Genomic DNA, 18294 nt, shown 5'->3' on the forward strand with positions numbered 1-18294 from the left:
CCTCTTGACCTTTCCACTTGAGTATGTAAGAGGTATCTCAAACTGAATACGGACAAAACAGAACTTTTGATGTTTTTCTAAGCCAATTCTTCCCCCAGTTTTTCTTATCTCAGTAAAAGGCATCTCTTCAGCCCAAAACCCATGATCCATCATCGATTATTTTATTTCTTCATCCTCACTAATGAATTAGCATGTCTTCTTGGCTCTATCCCCAATTATAGACTCTTTTCTTTGTCTCTATCCTCACTTACTTAGATCAAGCCCCATGAACTATTCCTCAGACCAGTTCAATAACTTCTCAGCTGGTCTTGTTCCTCATCCTTTCGCCCTCAATCCATTTTCCACACAGTAGGCTGCACTCGATTTTAAAAATATAGACAAGTAACATTTACCAATGTTTTTGTAGAGACAAGGTCCCACTATATTGCCCAGGCAGATCTCAAACTCCTGGGCTCAAGCCATCTTCCCATCTCAGCCTCCCAAAGTGCTGCGATGACAGAGGTAAGTCACCATGCTTCACAGATAAATCATTTTAAAACAGCCCTATGCTGTGCTATGATTGTTGCTATCTTTCTTTTATACATGAGAAAACTGACATGCGGATTTTAAATATGCCTACACTCACACATTTCATAAATGGTAGAAATGATATTTAAATCTAGGTCATCTGATTCTAGAGCTTGGACTATTAACCACTGTATCTCCTGTCTCCCTGAACATGTCAGATTTGTCATTCCTTGCTTACATGAAATTTAAACTTGCTCTTGTACTTAGAATAAAACCTGGACTCCTTGCAGACTTATAAGATCTGACGCCAATCCCACCTCTCCAATTTCGTCTCGTAGCTATCTCTCCCCCATAGCAAACAAAATTCAAGACATACTGGTATTCCCTTCTCTGTTCCTATTTGTTTATTTATTTATTTATTTAGAGATAGCATCATGCTCTGTTACCCAGGCTGGAGTACAGGGGTGCGATCATAGCTCACTGCAGCCTCAAACTCCTGGCTTCAAGCGATCCTCCTGCCTTGGCTCCCAAAGTACTGGGATGACAGGCATGAGCCACCCCACCTGAACTTTTCCTGAATATTGAGAACCTCTTTGCTGCTTAGAATGCATAGTTTCTCTAGTTTACTTCAGTCTAGAATTCCCTTCTACCCTTTATCCTTTCATCTATTTCTCCACTTTCCTCTCTCCCTACCTTCTCTTCTTCCTCCCACCCTTCCCTTCTTTGTTCCTTCCCATCTTTGCTAAGATTAAAGAAGGAATCTGGTCAAAGTGGAAAACTCTATATGAGCAAATGAATTTCAAGCACAGCAAAATACATGGTAGTCAATATTTCCAATGTCAACCATGAATGATATTAGAAGGTGTTGGTGTAATTGAATGACCAAGCAAACCCCACAAAAGCGACCTCAGCAACTTCTAATTTGGTTTGCTTTATTCAGTTTTATATCCTACAACTTCAGATAAAAGTACAAAATAATTCATTACTAAAAACTTTTTAGCTCAACCTATATGAAAATATTTCTCCACATTTAATTGTAATTTGTTCTCAATGAAACCATATTATTGGTTGTCTGTTTTGGAGCCACATTTACAATTAGTCGATGAGATGGTATTTAGTAAAATCCTTGTTTCTATCAACCGTTCTCCATGATTTCAGCTTTCAATTTTTTTTAAATCTCAACTGATTCTAAGTTGTTTCTATTACTATTTCAAAAGGAATCTTTCTCAATTTTGTTCAGAGTATCTTTGATGGTGATATAATTTTATCTTTCATGACATTCTCTTTCATTTGAATCTTATGAAGTTAATCCCAGCAAACCTCCTTGGTCTTAGCACCTCTCTCCCTGGTCTTAGCACCTGTAAGTGACTTGATTTCAGCTCTCAGTATCTTTTCTTCATGATTCTGGACACACAGGAGAAACACATCATACTGGGGCTTTCCATGTCATGCTGGGTCTCAGGGACTGTGAACGGCATTTTCCAGCTCATTGGCTTTAGTTTGTCATGCAACTATCTTTATCCATCTGTGAGGGCACGGGGGATATTAGCCTTCTCCAAGCACATCCAGATGAGCATAAGGGCACGAGTCTACCTGATTCAGAACTCTGATCCCTGCAGACTTGGCCAAAAGGCTGGGAAATCCATGCCAACTTCCTTGTTTGCTCCTCTTGTCTTAAATACTCTCCTCCCACCCCAAGCTTTGATTGGAGGCTGAAAGTATAGGTGGGAAACATGAATTCTGCTCAACTGCATATTATTTCAAGCCCATTGTCTTCTTCTTTAACACAGAATCTTGGAAAATGTGTCTAGCTAGCTGGCCTGTAGCCCAGCTACTTGAAGCCATGTGAATAAATTTTGGCCCAAAGAGAATAAGTGAAATTATTATTTGGAATTTTCAGGAAATGCCCTTGAAATGTGCCTTTTTTTCATATCCTCCTTCCTGCTGGTTGGAATGCAAGCTCGATTATTGCCCTCTGGGACCATGAGATGAGCTTGAGTTTAGAAGCCTTGGACATCAGAACAGCAAAGTGGAAGATGCCTGGGCATTAGAAGACTCCGTGGAACAGCCTCATTAGCCCCGAACTAGCTACTTGTAGGTTGTTTGTATGTGAGGGAATCAACCCTTGTGTGATTAAATCTCTAATTTTTAAGATCTCTGTTATACACAAACACCACTGCTATCTAATATACCTAGGGACCTTCAGTTTTGAAGCTTAAGAGACAAGAATTTGACTTATCTGTTTTCTAATCTTGATTATATATACTTGCAGATAACTAGTATCTGACACCTGGATCTTGACTTTTGAATCTTACAGCCTAAGATCTTGGGTCTCCAGATTTACTGGGACAGCCCTGCTGTGTTATCTTTCCCCAGATGTCCACTAGAAATCTTCAGAACAGACCTATGTTACTCTCCAAGGCATTTGCGTGTCAGAGTATGTTTCTTCTGAATTGTACTGAAAGCAACCACGAAGCAAGAAAAAGCAGCTCCTACCTGTGCAAGTTAACAGTCTTTGCACAGTGAAGCAGTGAGTCTCACGTACTTGGCTTGTTATTCATTGCATCTATATGTTTAGATCTGTGCTAAAGGATCTTGATTTACATCTTCAAAATAAATGCTCTCCCTTCTTTGGCAAAAGAACTTAATGATTCTAGTTTGTAGCAAAAAAGGCATTATCTTTAAAGAGTCACTCTTGTCAAATACGGGTAAATGATGTGATGCTTTTTATCTAAGCAGAACTCAAAAACATTTGTTACTGTAACATTCAGTTGCAGTAATTTATCTTGAAAACTGAAAGGAAAGTCACTAAATAGAATAAGATATAGCCTATATTAGAATGTTATATTGTTATTTACACTTTATTTTCTGAGACAAGGTCTTGCTCTGTCACCCAGAACATTGCACTGGAATGTAGTGGTGCAAACATAGCTCACTGCGGCCTCGACCTCCTGGGCTCAAGCGATCTTCCCACTTCACCCTTCCAAGTAGCTGGGGCCGCAGGCACGCACCACCGTGCCCAGTCAATCTTTAAATTTTTTTATAGAGATGAAGTCTCACTTTGTTGCTCAGGCTCGTCTCAAACTCCTGGGATCAAGTGATCCTCCTTGCTCAGAACCTCCCAAAGTGCTGGGATTATAGGTGTAAGCCACTGCACCTGGCCTGTTTACACTTTTAGTATATGGTAACCACAAAGATTAGTTAAGATAACACATCTATAAGAAATCCTTAGTAGGCACCCAAATACTTGCTAAATAACACCCCAACATACAGTCTACTCTTTTCAGAGGGAAGTTCTGTTTACTTGCAAAACGATATTTTCTGTCCTTAATTCTTGAACACTTTCTTTACCCCAGTTTTTCACTTTCTACTGGGAATCCTGGTTGCTCTTGCTCAGCAGTCACAATGATCGAGACACAGGAGGTCATGGGGAGCCACAAAGAGTGAGGTTTCAGCAGCTCCTTCTGCAATGACAACCTGGTGATGACAAGCATGTGTGGGCACTGCAGAGTCCCCTGTGGTACAGCTTCGAGCCAGTTCACTTTCACTGACTACTAAGAGAGGAACTTATAGTTTAAAAAAATTGTTTAGTAGGGTTTTAATTTAAATTTTAGTAGAGGCAATACATAATTTCCATCTATTTCTTTCTTTTTTTAAAAAAAAATTAAATTTGGTTGGGTGCGATGGCTCATGCCTGTAATCCCAGTGCTTTGGGACGTTGAAGCAGGTGGATCACTTGAAGTCAGGGGTAATAGACCAGCCTGATCAACATGGTGAAACCCTGTCTCTACTAAAAATACAAAACTAGCTGGGCATGATGGTGGGCACCTATAATCCCAGCTACTCAGGATGCTGAGGCAGGAGAATCACTTGAACCTGGGAGGTGGAGGTTGCAGTGAGCTGAGATTGCGCTAATGCATTCTAGCCTGGGTGACGGAGTGAGACTCAATAATAATAAATTTTAAGTTAAAAATTGTACATGGTTATGATGCACATGATGTTTTGAAATATGTTTACATTATTAAATGGCTAAATTGAGCTAATTATCATGTCTTACCTCACATGCTTATTATGTGTGGCGAGATCACTTAAAATCTACTCTGTTAGTGATTTTCAAGTATTCCCTACATTTTTTTTTCCTTTTTTGATACAGGATCTTGCTCTGCCACCCAGGCTGGAGTACAGTGGCATGCTCACAGCTCAGTGTAGCCTCAAACTCCTGGGCTCAAGCTATCCTCCCACTTCAGTCTCTGTAGCGGCCGGGACCACAGGAACGTGCCACCACGGTGGCTAATTTACATCGTCGTTAGCTGTAGTCATCATGTTGTACGACAGCGCTGCCATCTGATGTTTTGTACCCTTTGGCCAGCACGTCTCCAGTGCTTCACCCTCTATATCGCTTTCACTTTCTCTTTCTAGTGACGCCTGGGCCAGGTGAGTTTTCCTGTCTTCTCACCAAGAGGCCACTTCAGCTGTCACTCATTCTTCACTGCCCTTGCTTGCTGTTTAGCTCATCTATCTGCATTCTGAGGTGGTCATCCTCATTATACGCTTATTTTGTGGAGGTGATAGCAGTAGGTCCCAGTTGAGTGGTTATACAGTGGTACTTCTTGCTTCTGCCTCCTAAGGTCACCCCCTAAACATTTCACATAGTTTTACAGCCAGTTAGAGCCACTCATCTACTATAGTTGATTTCTTTTTCAGAAAATGCAGGTAAAACTCAATGGAGAGGAACGCAAAATTCATAGGGACTGCCATGGGAACACCCCTGGTCTTTTTATGTATCATTTTCACAGACGCCTCATAATGTTTACATTTTCTTGACACATATAAATTATAATTTTTATATGTATTTATTTTATCATATTTTTTTTGAGATGGAATCTTGCTCTGTAGCCTGGGCTGGAGTGCAGTGGTGTGATCTCAGCTCACTGTGACCTCTGTCTCCTGAATTCAAGCAATTCTCCTGCTTTGGCCTCTCAAATAGCTGGGATTATAGGCACCCACTACCACGCTTGGGTAATTTTGATATTTTTTTTAGTACAGATGGGGTTTCACTATGTTGACCAGGCTGGTCTTCAACACCTGACCTCAAGCGATCTGCCTGCCTTGGACTCCCAAAGTGCTGGGGTTACAGGCGTGAGCCACCGTGCCTGGCCATGAATTATAATTTTAATCAAAATAGATGTGGACTGACACAGACTAAGGAATGAAATGTCAGACTGAATTAATTCTTCATATTAAATGAATTATGGTTAAGATGTTTAGTGAATTGTTGAGGTTTTCACTACTGATATGTAATACCCCTTTCTCTCTTGAATTCTAAGCTGAGTGAAGAATAGTAGGAATCAGACAGATGGAGATAAAAACAGCAGCTCTGTAACTGGCAAGTTTGAATTGTAGAGTTCAGTTTGATTTGGAGCAAAAACATCTTTCTAATGTCTCCCATGGAGTTGAACTCACCCGGTACCAGGCTGAGCAGCTGCTGGTGGTTCTCTACCATGGCTACACGTTAGAATTATCTTGGGATCTTTAAAAAACACCAGATACTCAGAGCTCTACCTCCCAACCAGCTGAATCATAATCTCAGGGGTGGAGAAGGAGTTTGGGGATCTGTATTTTTGGAAAGCTCCCCAAACAATTCTCAGTGAGTATTGAGAACCTCCAAGGCTGAGGACCATGAAGCTTGATCATGGTCAAGCTTACAAAGGCAGACCTGTTTCCTCAGGGTGGGGCAGAACACAGCTGACCTTAGGGCAAGGCCATCTGAGAATGGGAAAGGGGATGTTGGGTGAGCTAATGCCCCCAGTGAGAGACGACTGAGGAAGTGAATCTGTGGTTTCATGTCTTTTGTCAATTTCAGAAAGAATTCTGAGCTTCTATTATTTTTAAATTAAAAAAAAAATTTTATTATTTTTTGAGATGGAGTCTAACTCTGTCACCCAGGCTGGAGTGCAGTGGTGCAATCTCAGCTCACTGCAGCCTCTGCCTCCGGGGTTCAGGTGATTCTCCTGCCTCAGTCTCCCAAGTAGCTGGGATTACAGGCACACACCACCACACCCGACTAAGTTTTGTATCTTTAGTAGAGATGTGGTTTCACCATGTTGGCCACGCTGGTCTCAAACTCCTGACCTCAAGTGATCTGCCTGCCTCGGCCTCCCAAAATGGTGGGATTACAGGTGTGAGCCACTGCACCCTGCCAAATTCCGAGCTTTTAGTTCATCAAAAATTGCTCTTGTCCTGCTCCCTCACTCCTCTCTTTCTGGGATCCAGATTGCATGTATATTAAAGGTTTTCACTGTGTTAAGTGTGTCTCAGGCTCTTTTCTGTAGTTTTTAATTCTTTTATTCCTTCCTATGCTTTGATCTTCTGATCTACCTCCTCATTCATCCTTTCAGCTCTGTAATCTACTGTTAAACCCAACTGATTTTGTTCATAATTTCAGTTCTATAACTCATTTAAAAAATTAGCTTCAGTTTAATAGAAGGTATAGAAATTCACAACTCAAACAATTCATAAAAACGATCAGATACATACGGTAAGTCACACCAAGTGCAATAATATAAATCCCGTGGCCTGCAAATAAGAGGTACTGTAAAAACTGTTAAGATTGACTTTTATGTTTTCTTCCCTCCCTCTCTTGTTTTCTTAAAGATCAGTTTCCAGTTCTCTACTGAGTTTCTTCATCACACCATCTAATTTCTTGAACATATTAATCATAATTATTTTAAGCCTGTGTCTGATGCCCCTAATAGTTGTAATTTCCTGTGGTCTGTTTAATTCTCACAATTTTGGGGGGCATGTGGTCTTATTTATGGCATGGGAGGTAATTAATCAATGAATGACAGGCATTGCAAAAAACAAAAGCCATAGAGATCATTGGAGCCTTTAGATGATGTCATATTCCCTTGAGTTCTGATTTATTTCTAACCCACTCCCTGATGCAGTCCTTTGGGAATCTTGGGGGTCCCACTGAAAAATCTATAATTTCCCTCCAAATCTCTCGTTTGCTGGGATCTCAACTCTAATTTGGTCTCCCACCGCAGTAAGAGTGCCAGTTCCTCAGCCTCTGTCTAATTGCAGTTTGTTCATCAGCAAATCCCTCAAGGAGAATACTTGCCTGAATATGGAATTCTATGCTTCCCTTCCTTCTATAATCTTGCATTCTCAAATACTTGTTACTTTTGTACTTTTTCTGTGCCTTCTGTGTCTGTAAGAGGTTTTAAAAATATTTTGCTTGCTTTTTACTAGTTGCTTTACAGGGGAAGGGTTGCTAGTGAGCCATTACTGAAAACATCAATTAGAACGTTTGACTTGCAGGGACCTTTGATGACTAGTTGATCATGGGATTCCTTCTAGACTCTATTCCTCCAGGCCTGGGTCCTCTGCTCTCTTTACTCTGCCTTCTCATGCATAACTCACTGTGGACAGGCACACAGAGGGAAGATGTAAAGGGAGCATGGAGGGCAGCTAAGCTTGACCTCCAGACTCCTGCCTTTCACTTATGCAGCTGGGGCAACAGTCCAACATTAAGAAATTTTAAAACATTAGGAAAATGAACAAAAAAGTAGGATGATGGATAAGGATAGTTGAAATTAATAAAAATAAGTAGTTTTTAGAACATGTGAATTACAACAAATACTTGTTTTTTAATTTACTTGTAGTTAATTATTTTTTTTTAGAGACAGGGTCTTGCTATGTTGCCCAGGCTGGAGTGCAGTGGCTACTCACAGGTGTGATTATAGAACACTACAGCCTCTAACCCTGGGCTCAGGTGATCCTCCTGCCTCAGCCTCCCAAATAACAGAGACAATAAGCTTTTTATTTTTTTAAAAAGCAACTAAAACCCTCAACTAAATAAAAATAAAACTTTGACAATCTTGATTAAGGAAAAAAAAGAGACTAAAAAGAATAATATTTGAAATGAGATTTAGAAGAAATTAAGTACATGAGAATATAATAAATAATTCCATAAAATACTTTTGGAAATCAAAAGAAAATGGATTACCAAAATATTAACTGTTAAAATTACTCCATGAGTGTGCAGAAAACCTTGAGATTATTTGCCATGGATGATACTGGAAATGCTGATTTCTGTATTTAAAAAAACGGTTCCAACTCAGATGCTGTTATAATTGAATGAACTCAAACTTTTTTTAAAAATAGGTTATTCCTATGTTAATCTACTCTAATCCATAGAAATCATGGAGATGTTTCTAATGCAGTTTATCTTAGAATAACCTTAATATCAAAATCTGAAGAGATAGTATACAAGATACAAGAATTACAAATGCATTTCTATTTTAAATCTAGATATAAAATAATAAAATACTGGAAATCAAATCTAGCTGTATATTGAAAGAAGACTGTACCATGCTCAGAAGAATTCATCCCAGCAATGGATGTACTTATTTTCTTTTCTGTCTTTTTTTTAAAGAAACATCTAGAATTAATAACACTATCTGGTGAGGCAGCTGGACATAAGGTAACTATACAAAGCCCAGTAGTTTTTCCTTCTGGTAATAAACAGTTACAAATAGACTTAAAAAAAGAATACATTTTTTTCTTCATAGTTGTATCCAAAAAGTTAACAAAAAGGCATAGGACCTTTATTTAAAGAAAAACCAAAACTATAACATCTTCTTGATAAATAATAAGGAACAAGTGAACCAGGGGCTAGATGGGAAGACATGGTATCATAAATAGGTCAATACTTCAAAATTACTAAATTTCAATTAGAATATTTGTATTCTAATTGAAATTTTTGTAATAGATTAAATAATTTAAAAATTAGTATTGAAGCATAGATATCCAAAATAATTCAACAACATAATTAAATAATAAAGAATATTAGTAAGTAAAAATCTACCTTATCAGCTATCAAAGCTTGCCTAAGATTTTAATTGGTGACAGAAATGAAGTGGTCAGTGGAAGAGCCTGAAGAATCCAGAAACAGATACAAATATCTATGATACTTTAACCCATGACAAAGATGGTGTTATACTGAATGTGTCTCCTAAAATTTCCTGTGTTGGAAACTTAATCCCTCTGCCCTCATGTATGGATTAATGATGCTGTCAGAAGAGTGGGTTCATTATTGCAGGAGTGGCTTTGGTATAAAAGTGAGCACTCTCTGACTCTCTAGATTTTCCCGTCTTGCCATGCGATGCTCTCTGCTCTGCTATGATGCAGTAAGAAAGTACACACCAGGTGCCTGAGCCATGCACTTGAACTTCCCAGCCTCCAGAAACATGATTAAATAACTCTTCTTAGAAAACTAGTAGTCTATGGTATTCTGTTATAGCAATAGAAAACAGACTAAAATAGATGGGATTTTCATTCTATCTACAGATAGATGAATATAGGTAGATGTATGTTTTTAACTATATATCAAATTAATACAATGTATATTATATATATATATATCTGGGGAGATAAATGATGAAAAACCCAATGCTAGAGCCCTTTCTCATACCATATACAAAAATAACAAATATTTAATATCAGAAAACAACAAAATATTAGAATAAACATTTGGAGAGCAAATTCTGAATGGTGAAATGCTCCCAAACAAACCAGTAAACCCACTAATCTGAAAGATATATTTGTCTTGTTAAATAAATACTTTTAAAAATTCATGGCAAACAAATGAAAAAACACTAAATAAAAAGACTAAGAAATGGGAAATATATTTTCAACAGATATGACAGACAAAACTATTAATATTCACAATAAAAATAATTTCTCTAAATCAATAAGAGAAAACACAAAAGAGGGCAAAAGTGATTCATAGAAGATAAAATTTAAATATCAAAAAAACATATAAAAAGATACTCAAACTTTCTAGAAGTCAAGTAAGTAAAATTAAACCAGGAGAATAGTTTTTTCTTTAAGTTCTGGGATACAAGTGCAGAACGTGCAGGTTTGTTACATAGGTATATATGTGCCATGGTGGGTTTGCTGCAACTATCAACCCATCATCTAAGTTTTAAGCCCCGCATGCGTAAGCTATTTTTCCTAATGCTCTCCTGCCCCTCACCCACCACTTCTTGACTGGCCTTGGTGTATGTTGTTCCGCTTCCTGTGTCCATGTGTTCTCATTTTTCAACTCCCACTTATGTGCGAGAACATGAGATGTTTGGCTTTCTGTTCCTGTTAGTTTGCTGAGGATGATTGCTTCCAGCTTCATCCATGTCTCTGCAAAGGACACGATCTCATTTCTTTTTATGACTGCATAGTATTCCATGGTGCATATGTGCCACATTTTCTTTAACCAATCTGTGATTGATGGGCATTTGGGTTGGTTCCATGTCTTTGCTAATGTAAATAGTGCTACAATAAACATATGTGTGCATGTGTCTTTATAGCAGAATGATTTATACTCCTCTGGGTATATACCCCGTAATGAGCTTGCTGGGTCAAATTGTATTTGTGGTTCTAGGTCCTAGATGAATCACCACACTGTCTTCCACAACAGTTGAACTAATTTACATTCCCATCAACAATGTAAAAATGTTCTTATTTCTCCAGAAAATACATTATTAATTATCAAATTGACAGAAGAAAAAAAGAAAAGGAAACAAAGAGGGGAAAGATCCCATTTTGTGCTGCCAGGAGTGTGGGGAAGCAGGTGTTCTCTTACCTGGCTTCTGACAATAGTGAATTGCTGCATCGTCTCCGAATGTAATCCGAACATCTTTATGAAATTTAAAAAAAAATCCATTCTCTTCGGCACAGGATTTCAGTTTGGAAATCTTTCCTGTGAAAATAACAGCAGCATTATGAAAAACCATACATTCCAGGATATTTATTACAGCTTTGCTTTCATGGCAAGAAAACTGAAAATGATTAAGCTATCAATTAGTGAATGGCTGAATTAGGATAATATTAACATGCCAAAGACAAATCCCTTCATAAAAAGATACTAATAGGAATCCATGTCATGTGACTTTGCTAGTGCAGTAGAAACTGTTCTGGGGAGGAAATGCCCTGACTCCAATTTCAATATTTTATAAGATCTAGTTTTTATTTATTTTTAAATTTTTACTTTAAGTTCTGGGATACGTGTGCAGAACATGCAGGTTTGTTACATAGGTATACATGTGCCATGGTGCACCTATCAACCCATCATCTAGGTTTTAAGCCCTGTATACATTAGGTATTTGTCCTAATGCTCTCCCTTCCCTTGTCCCACATGCCCTGACAGGCCCTAGTGTGTTAATGTTCCCCTCCCTAAGTCCATGTGTTCTCATTGTTCGACTCCCACTTATGAGTGAGAACATAGAGTGTTTGGTTTTCTGTTCCTGTGTTAGTTTGCTGAGGATGATGGCTTTTAGTTTCATCCATGTCCCTTCAAAGGACATGAATCTATTCTTTTTTATGGCTGCATAGTATTCCATGGTGTATATGTGCCACATTTTTTTTTATCCAGTCTATTATTGATGGGCATTTGGGTTGGTTCCAAGTCTTTGCTACTGTAAATGACACTGCAATAAACATACATGTACGGGTGTCTTTATAGCAGAATGATTTATAAACCTATGGGTATATACCTTGTATTGGGATTGCTGGGCCAAATGGTATTATTCTGGTTCTAGATCCTACTAGAGCTAGTTATTTACTTTGAGTTCTCTAGACATGAATGTATTTAAGTGTTTGAGTTAATTATAATCTGTTCTGTCTTGCTTAGGTATGCAGTTTGGAAATTCTTGTGATAGAGGGAGCTTTGAGTAGCTATGCAGCTAAATTATCCTCGAGTTTTGCACAGGCTAAACACAGGTGGTTTATCTCTATATTTATATATATTAACATATAATTTATATATTGGCATGCATCTACATATGTAATATGATATTTGATATAGACATAGTATATATATATATATAATACATATGATAAATAATGGCAAAGGTGGAGAATGTCCATTATTATGGTTAACTATGAAAAGCAGCTGCTGAGAAATATCTATGATATGATACCATAGTTGTCAGAACAGATACATGCTCCATATACATGTCTCCATATATTTGCATTTGTTCATATGAGTCAAGAAACTCCCACTTGCTTCTTAACATTGATTTCTCCAGAGCAATGAGCCTATAGCTGGACAGTATCAGAGTTATTATGTCTTCTTTTCTCTCGGATGGTTTCCCCTGTTATAATGGGCATATATTATTTTACCTAATTTCCATAAGATTTGTTAAAAGGCTAGTTTATTTTCTCATTGAGGGAGGACAGGAGGAAGGGATTTGAGAGTTTGAGAAGCATCTTGGGAGACTGCAAAGAGCCAGGGAGCAATTTGACTAGGAAATGTGAAGAATTTTTAGGATGCATTGAGAGATCATTTGAGGATGGGGATCATGAATTAATGAAGACTACCAGTAAGCCCTCTCCCAATAGGGCTTTCTTGAACTGTGGAGAAAGCAGCATCTTGCAAACATTAAATGAGACTACAAAAAGACACTGGGACAAGAGAATTAAAGCTTTTTTTTGGAAACATCTTACTGAAATGAAAGACCATTAGCTCTAAGCTGATTTGGTATAAAAAGGAGGGAAAGGGGCCAACAATTTGGAGAAACCAGAGCAGTCAATGGATTGGTTTCAATGAGATTGAAGAACAGTGGAAAAAGTTGAACATGTTTTAGGCTATGTTCAAGGGTAGGGGTAATATTAAAAATATTTAATGACTATAAAAAAGGTGCTGACCAATCAGAATGATGTTTGGATCATTGGACATTGGAATGATGCCTGGTCAATTGGTACAGAATGCCCAGTTTGCTAAACAGGTGGTACAGCCTGAATCACATACCTGCTATGGGAATGGGCAGGAGAGGAGGAGTTGAGATAATGATCATTAGAGGTAAGGAGATCAAGGAACTGAGGGATCAGAATTTTGTCTGGATTGTCCTGTGGACACTACAGTCACATCACGTGATGGCAGGAAATGAGATGTAAAGCGACTGTGAGCCCATCGTCCAAATCTTCAATGAGTGAGTGGGATGGGCTGGAGGCTGGCTGGTGGATAACAGTGGCAAGGAGGGGAGAAGATGGCTTGTGCAGAGTTGTGTGGGGTAGGAGAGAATCTGTAGCCTCCATTGGACATGCTGCAAGACCAGCCAGGTTTCAGGTAAGACTAAGAGGTGTTCAAGGAATTTACACTCTAGTAAGGTAGAGAGATGAGAAGGCAATAATAATATGATATGCGAAGTATAGGGTGCTATAAGAGCATATAAGAGTAACTTTTAACCATATCGTAGGTGCTTCTGAATGAACGACGTATGAAAAAAAATGAAATGAAATATTATAATAAAATATACCTATAAAGTAATAATAATCACAATGATAGCTTAACACTTATGAGGGCTTAGCATGTGCTCCACCAGGTACTATGACGGGGTTTTTTTCCTTAATTCTTATCCCTATTAGATAATAAAGTTATTCCTCCCCAATTCACAGACAAGGAAACAGAGAAATCAAGCACCTTCCTCAATAGTACAGCTGGTGTAGTGGTCACTAAGATGCCCAGGTCCCCAGCAGGTTGGAGTGCTGCCAGCAAGTAGCCATTAGCCAGCAGCTCTTTCTGGAAATTGCCCTCATCTGGAGAGAGCTGTCGGGGCCCAAGATCACCAATCACTTCAGAGGACTGGCTACATCCAATATCTGGTCCACATGTGAGCAGAAAGTTCTGGCCCCTTTGCTGCAACCTGGGACGACTCTGAAGGGCCATCCCAGTTGCTCCCTGTGAGGCTGACTGAGACCTTTTTTGAGACTGCACAGTAGCCCAGCTTCTCCCCTTGTTTAATCCTGCTTTATCCCTTCTCTGCCAAGGCATTTACCTAGGAACCATTCTCTGATAAACTGTCCAAATTCTAATCTCCATCCCCGTCTCTGCTTCCAGGTAACCCAACCTACTACCATTGGTGACAGGAAAGGTGAAGAAAGTAGAGGCTAAAATGAGATTGTGGAGCTGGATCATCTGCCAGGTGTGTTGAAATGAGGACCCCCCATCACTGGTCACAGCGGAGAAAATGTAGTTCCTGACACAAGGTAGCAAAGCGATAGTCATGTTTTGTATACTGGTATCATATAGAGTTGGAAGAAAATGCACTTGTGGAGAAGTGTCTCAGGTACTTGAGAAACATGGGGAAATTCTATCCCGATACTCAATCATCAGAATTGGGTGTCTGTTGCTAAATGTAATTGATGCTTTGAAAGGACCTTATGAGTAACAAGGACACTATCCTTGATAGTATCTTTCACTGAGAGACAGCGAGGATTTGATATGGAGCCCCACGAAAAGGATGCTGTTTACTTTGAGACATTCAAGATGATGAGTTTGCAGGTTAACAGGAATTGTAGCACTGGAGATATAGATTTGGGAGTTGTCAGTGCATATACAGTAATTGAAACCACAGTCAGGGATAAAATTTATGGGTGAGTGCATAGTGGGAGGTGAGCTTAGGGACCATCATAGATAGCTGTGTGAGCCTGCAGTGCAGTGCTAGGGACCAAGCACAGGACTCGGGAATGCCATACACTAACAGATGGGCAGAAGAGGATAAGTTCATGAAGGCTGTTTTCCTTCAACCTGAGAAGTCAGAGAAAAATCAGAAGGATGCAATGCCAGTCAAGCTTTGGAAAGAAAATGAATAGAGTGGGGAATGGTATCAAATGCTCCAGCAGGATCAAGAAAGAGAAGGGCTTAAAAGTATCTGTTAGTTTTAGAAACAGAAAAATTGTGAATGACTTGGGCAAGAGAAGTTTCAGTGGAGTGACTGGGGTAGAATTCAGGGACTTTAGCTAGAAGTGGGTAGAGAGTTAAGGAAGAGCCCTTTTCTGGTTGTTGTTATTTACTACGAGAGAGAACAGAGGGCCCAGTGTGGTGGCTCATGCCTGTAATCCCAGCACTTTGCAAGGCTGAAGCAGGGGGATCACTTGAGGCCAGGTGTTTAAGATCAGCCTGGGAAACATAGTGAGACCTTGTCTTCTACAAAAAAAAAAAAAATTTAAATTAGCTAAGTGCAGTGGTGCACACCTGTGGGCTCAGCTACTCAGGAGGCTGAGGCAGGAGGACCACTTGAGTTAAGAGCTCAAAGCTGCAGTGAGTTATGATGATTGTGCCTATGCACTCCAGCCTGGGTGATAGAGTCAGACCCTATGGGGTTCGGGGAGTGGTGGGTGGTCAGAGAACAGATAATGAGTGTACATAAAAGGAGATACTTAAAAGGAACAGGGAGATGGTGCATAGGGGCAGAAAAGGATGGATTCTGGAGCTCTGGGGAAAGCATAAGGCCAAACCATAATGAGGACAAAGGCAGGGATGAGCATAGGCACAGATGCATTTGCAATAGCTGAATGCTGAGGGAGTTGGGACCTGATGAATAAGGATGCTGAGAAGTCAGACATTTGAGAAAGCTGCTGTGGAGAACCACGTAGAGAACTGGGAGGGGGTACTTAGAAGGGCCCAGTGGATGTGGAATGATGACTGGCACCTGTCTGAGTGGCTGTGTGCTCTGCAGCCCTGGGGGTTCATTTGCTCAGGGGCTCCTGGAGAGGACGGAGGGCTGAGGGATTTGAGAATTTCAGAAGGAGTGATGCAGAAGTGATGGCTAATAGAGTTAGCAGGATGAAACAAAGAGAAGAGGGAGCTGACAGGTTGAGAGAAGGCACGGACACTTGGTGCATCCCATGGGAATATCATCACCTCTAATCAGCATGGCTTTTACTGTCAGCCTACTAAACTGTAAAGTCCTGGCAGCCAGTGATTCTTATTTTGAAAGGATTCTTATTCTGTGAGAACTAAGTTTATAAGATGAATAACACTTACCTTAAATGGTCATTGTAAGGTAGGGATAAGAATGCACACAAAAATATTTGGCATGGGGTCTCAGAGATGTTAAATAAATGTTATTTGAATCAGAATCTGAAAGAGGGCCAGGTGTGGTGGCTCATGCCTGTAATCCCAGCACTTTGGGAGGCTGAGACAGCCAGATCAACTGAGGTCAGGAGTTTGAGACCAGCCTGGCCAACATGGTGAAACCCTATTCTACTGAAAATACAAAAATTAGCCTGGCATGGTGGTGGGCACCTGTAATCCCAGCTACTCAGGAGGCTGAGACAGGAGAATCATTTGAATCCAGGAGGTGGAGGTTGCAGTGAGCCAAGATCATTCCACTGCATGATGCCAGCCTGGGCAATAGAGCCAGACTCTGCCTTAAAAAAAAAAATAAAAGAACCTGAAAGAGTAGCTTTCGGGATAATTCAAGCTCAGTGATTTTTCAGTACATATATATATATATATATATATATTATATATTTTTCAGTATATACATTTTTTTCAGAGGAAATGATAAGAAGTGATATCAATGAACAGGGAATTCGAATAAAAAGACTCAGGTTTTGGTACTTGAAGTCCTGTTTGGAATCAGCTCTGCCAACTGTAACCTGGCTCAAGTCACAAGATCTTGTAGAGGTTCTTAGTAGCCTGACTGGGTAATTCACACTTGCATTACAAGGTTGTGTGACAAACCAAATTATAGTGTAATTTGTAAACTGGGCAGTACAATAACAGGTTAAATGAAAACACTGAGAATAATTAAAACAGAATCTGTATTGAACATCACCTTGTTTACTCCGCTGCCAGCTTACAGAAGGACATAGTTTGCCTCCACTATATTTCTTCATTCTGGCCTCTGGGGACAGACCACGGTGTTCAGAACATAGTAGCTTTCCAGAAAATTTTCCTCAGAGGATAAAGCAAATGTAGTGTAAGCTGGATATTTATTTATAATCCTTCTAAGCAACTAAAAATTGGGGAACATCGAGAGAAAGGATGATAGTCTAGGAAAAACTCAGACTTTGGATCCTGATAGAACTGAGTTCAGATTCAGACAGATCAGGGTTTAAATTCCAGAACTTCCACATAATAGGTGTTTGGCCAAATTATTAATGGAAAGTTCATTTTCTTTATAAAGTAGGGATAATAATAGCTGTCTGGTAAAGTTATTATGATGAAAAAATCAGATAGTGTACCGTATGTAAACTAGCACAGTGCCCTGCATGTAGGAAACATAATACACAGTAAATGATAGCTATTATTAGCTGCATCATAAGGCTACAGTGTGACTTGAAGGAAAGTTATGTAAAACAGTTGGTATATAATTGCTGTTTAATAAGTGGTGGTGATTACATAACTATAATCCAAAAATAGGAGAAAATATTGACTCTTGTTTTTGTTCCTAATTGTCTTTGTTTGGCTATATATGAAATACCACAGACTGGGTAATTGATAAACAACAGAAATTTATATTGCTTATAACTCTGGAGGATGGGAAGTCCAAGGTCAAGGTGAAGCAGCCTCATTGTCTGGGGTAAATACCTGAGGTTTGTCGTCTCCTGCCAAGGTAATAAGAGTATTCGAATACACAAGAAGTGGGTTTAGGAGTGGAGGTCTACTAGATGAAAAAGGAGAAAGGAGAACAACTCTCTCTTTTGTGAGAGACAGGGGTGCCCAATGGGGCTTCCAGCCAGCAGTGGAGTGCACAGGGTTTTACAGACAGGCTTGAAGAGGTGGTGTTTGATTGACATAGTATCCAAAGATTAGTTGGACCAGGTGTGACATTTACCAGCTTTCAGGGAAGCTGGCTGCCCCACCCTAATCTTATATGCACATGGGGTCTTTGCCTGGACGGGGCATGTTGCCTGCTCTTGACTGCACACATGTCAAGGAAAAGGGAAGATGTAGCTGCCATTTTGAACACGCCTAGCCCCCAGGTAGCCCCTTCCCTA

The 18294-nt window shown here is 39.5% G+C and overlaps 1 long non-coding RNA gene across 1 annotated transcript in view; it reads left to right on the forward strand.

Moving 5' to 3' along the window:
• The window catches only part of LOC105715734 (uncharacterized), a 48474-nt gene that overhangs the window by 11220 nt on the left and 18960 nt on the right, over window positions 1-18294 (forward strand). Inside the window, exon 2 of the long non-coding RNA XR_001107118.3 lies at window positions 14405-14489. This is a non-coding gene — a long non-coding RNA (uncharacterized LOC105715734). The remainder of the gene's footprint in view (window positions 1-14404; window positions 14490-18294) is intronic.

The sequence above is a fragment of the Aotus nancymaae genome, unplaced genomic scaffold (assembly GCF_030222135.1).
Source record: "Aotus nancymaae isolate 86718 unplaced genomic scaffold, 86718_ANA_hifiasm-v0.15.2.pri h1tg000077l, whole genome shotgun sequence".
In the NCBI taxonomy this organism is placed as follows: Eukaryota; Metazoa; Chordata; class Mammalia; order Primates; family Aotidae; genus Aotus; species Aotus nancymaae.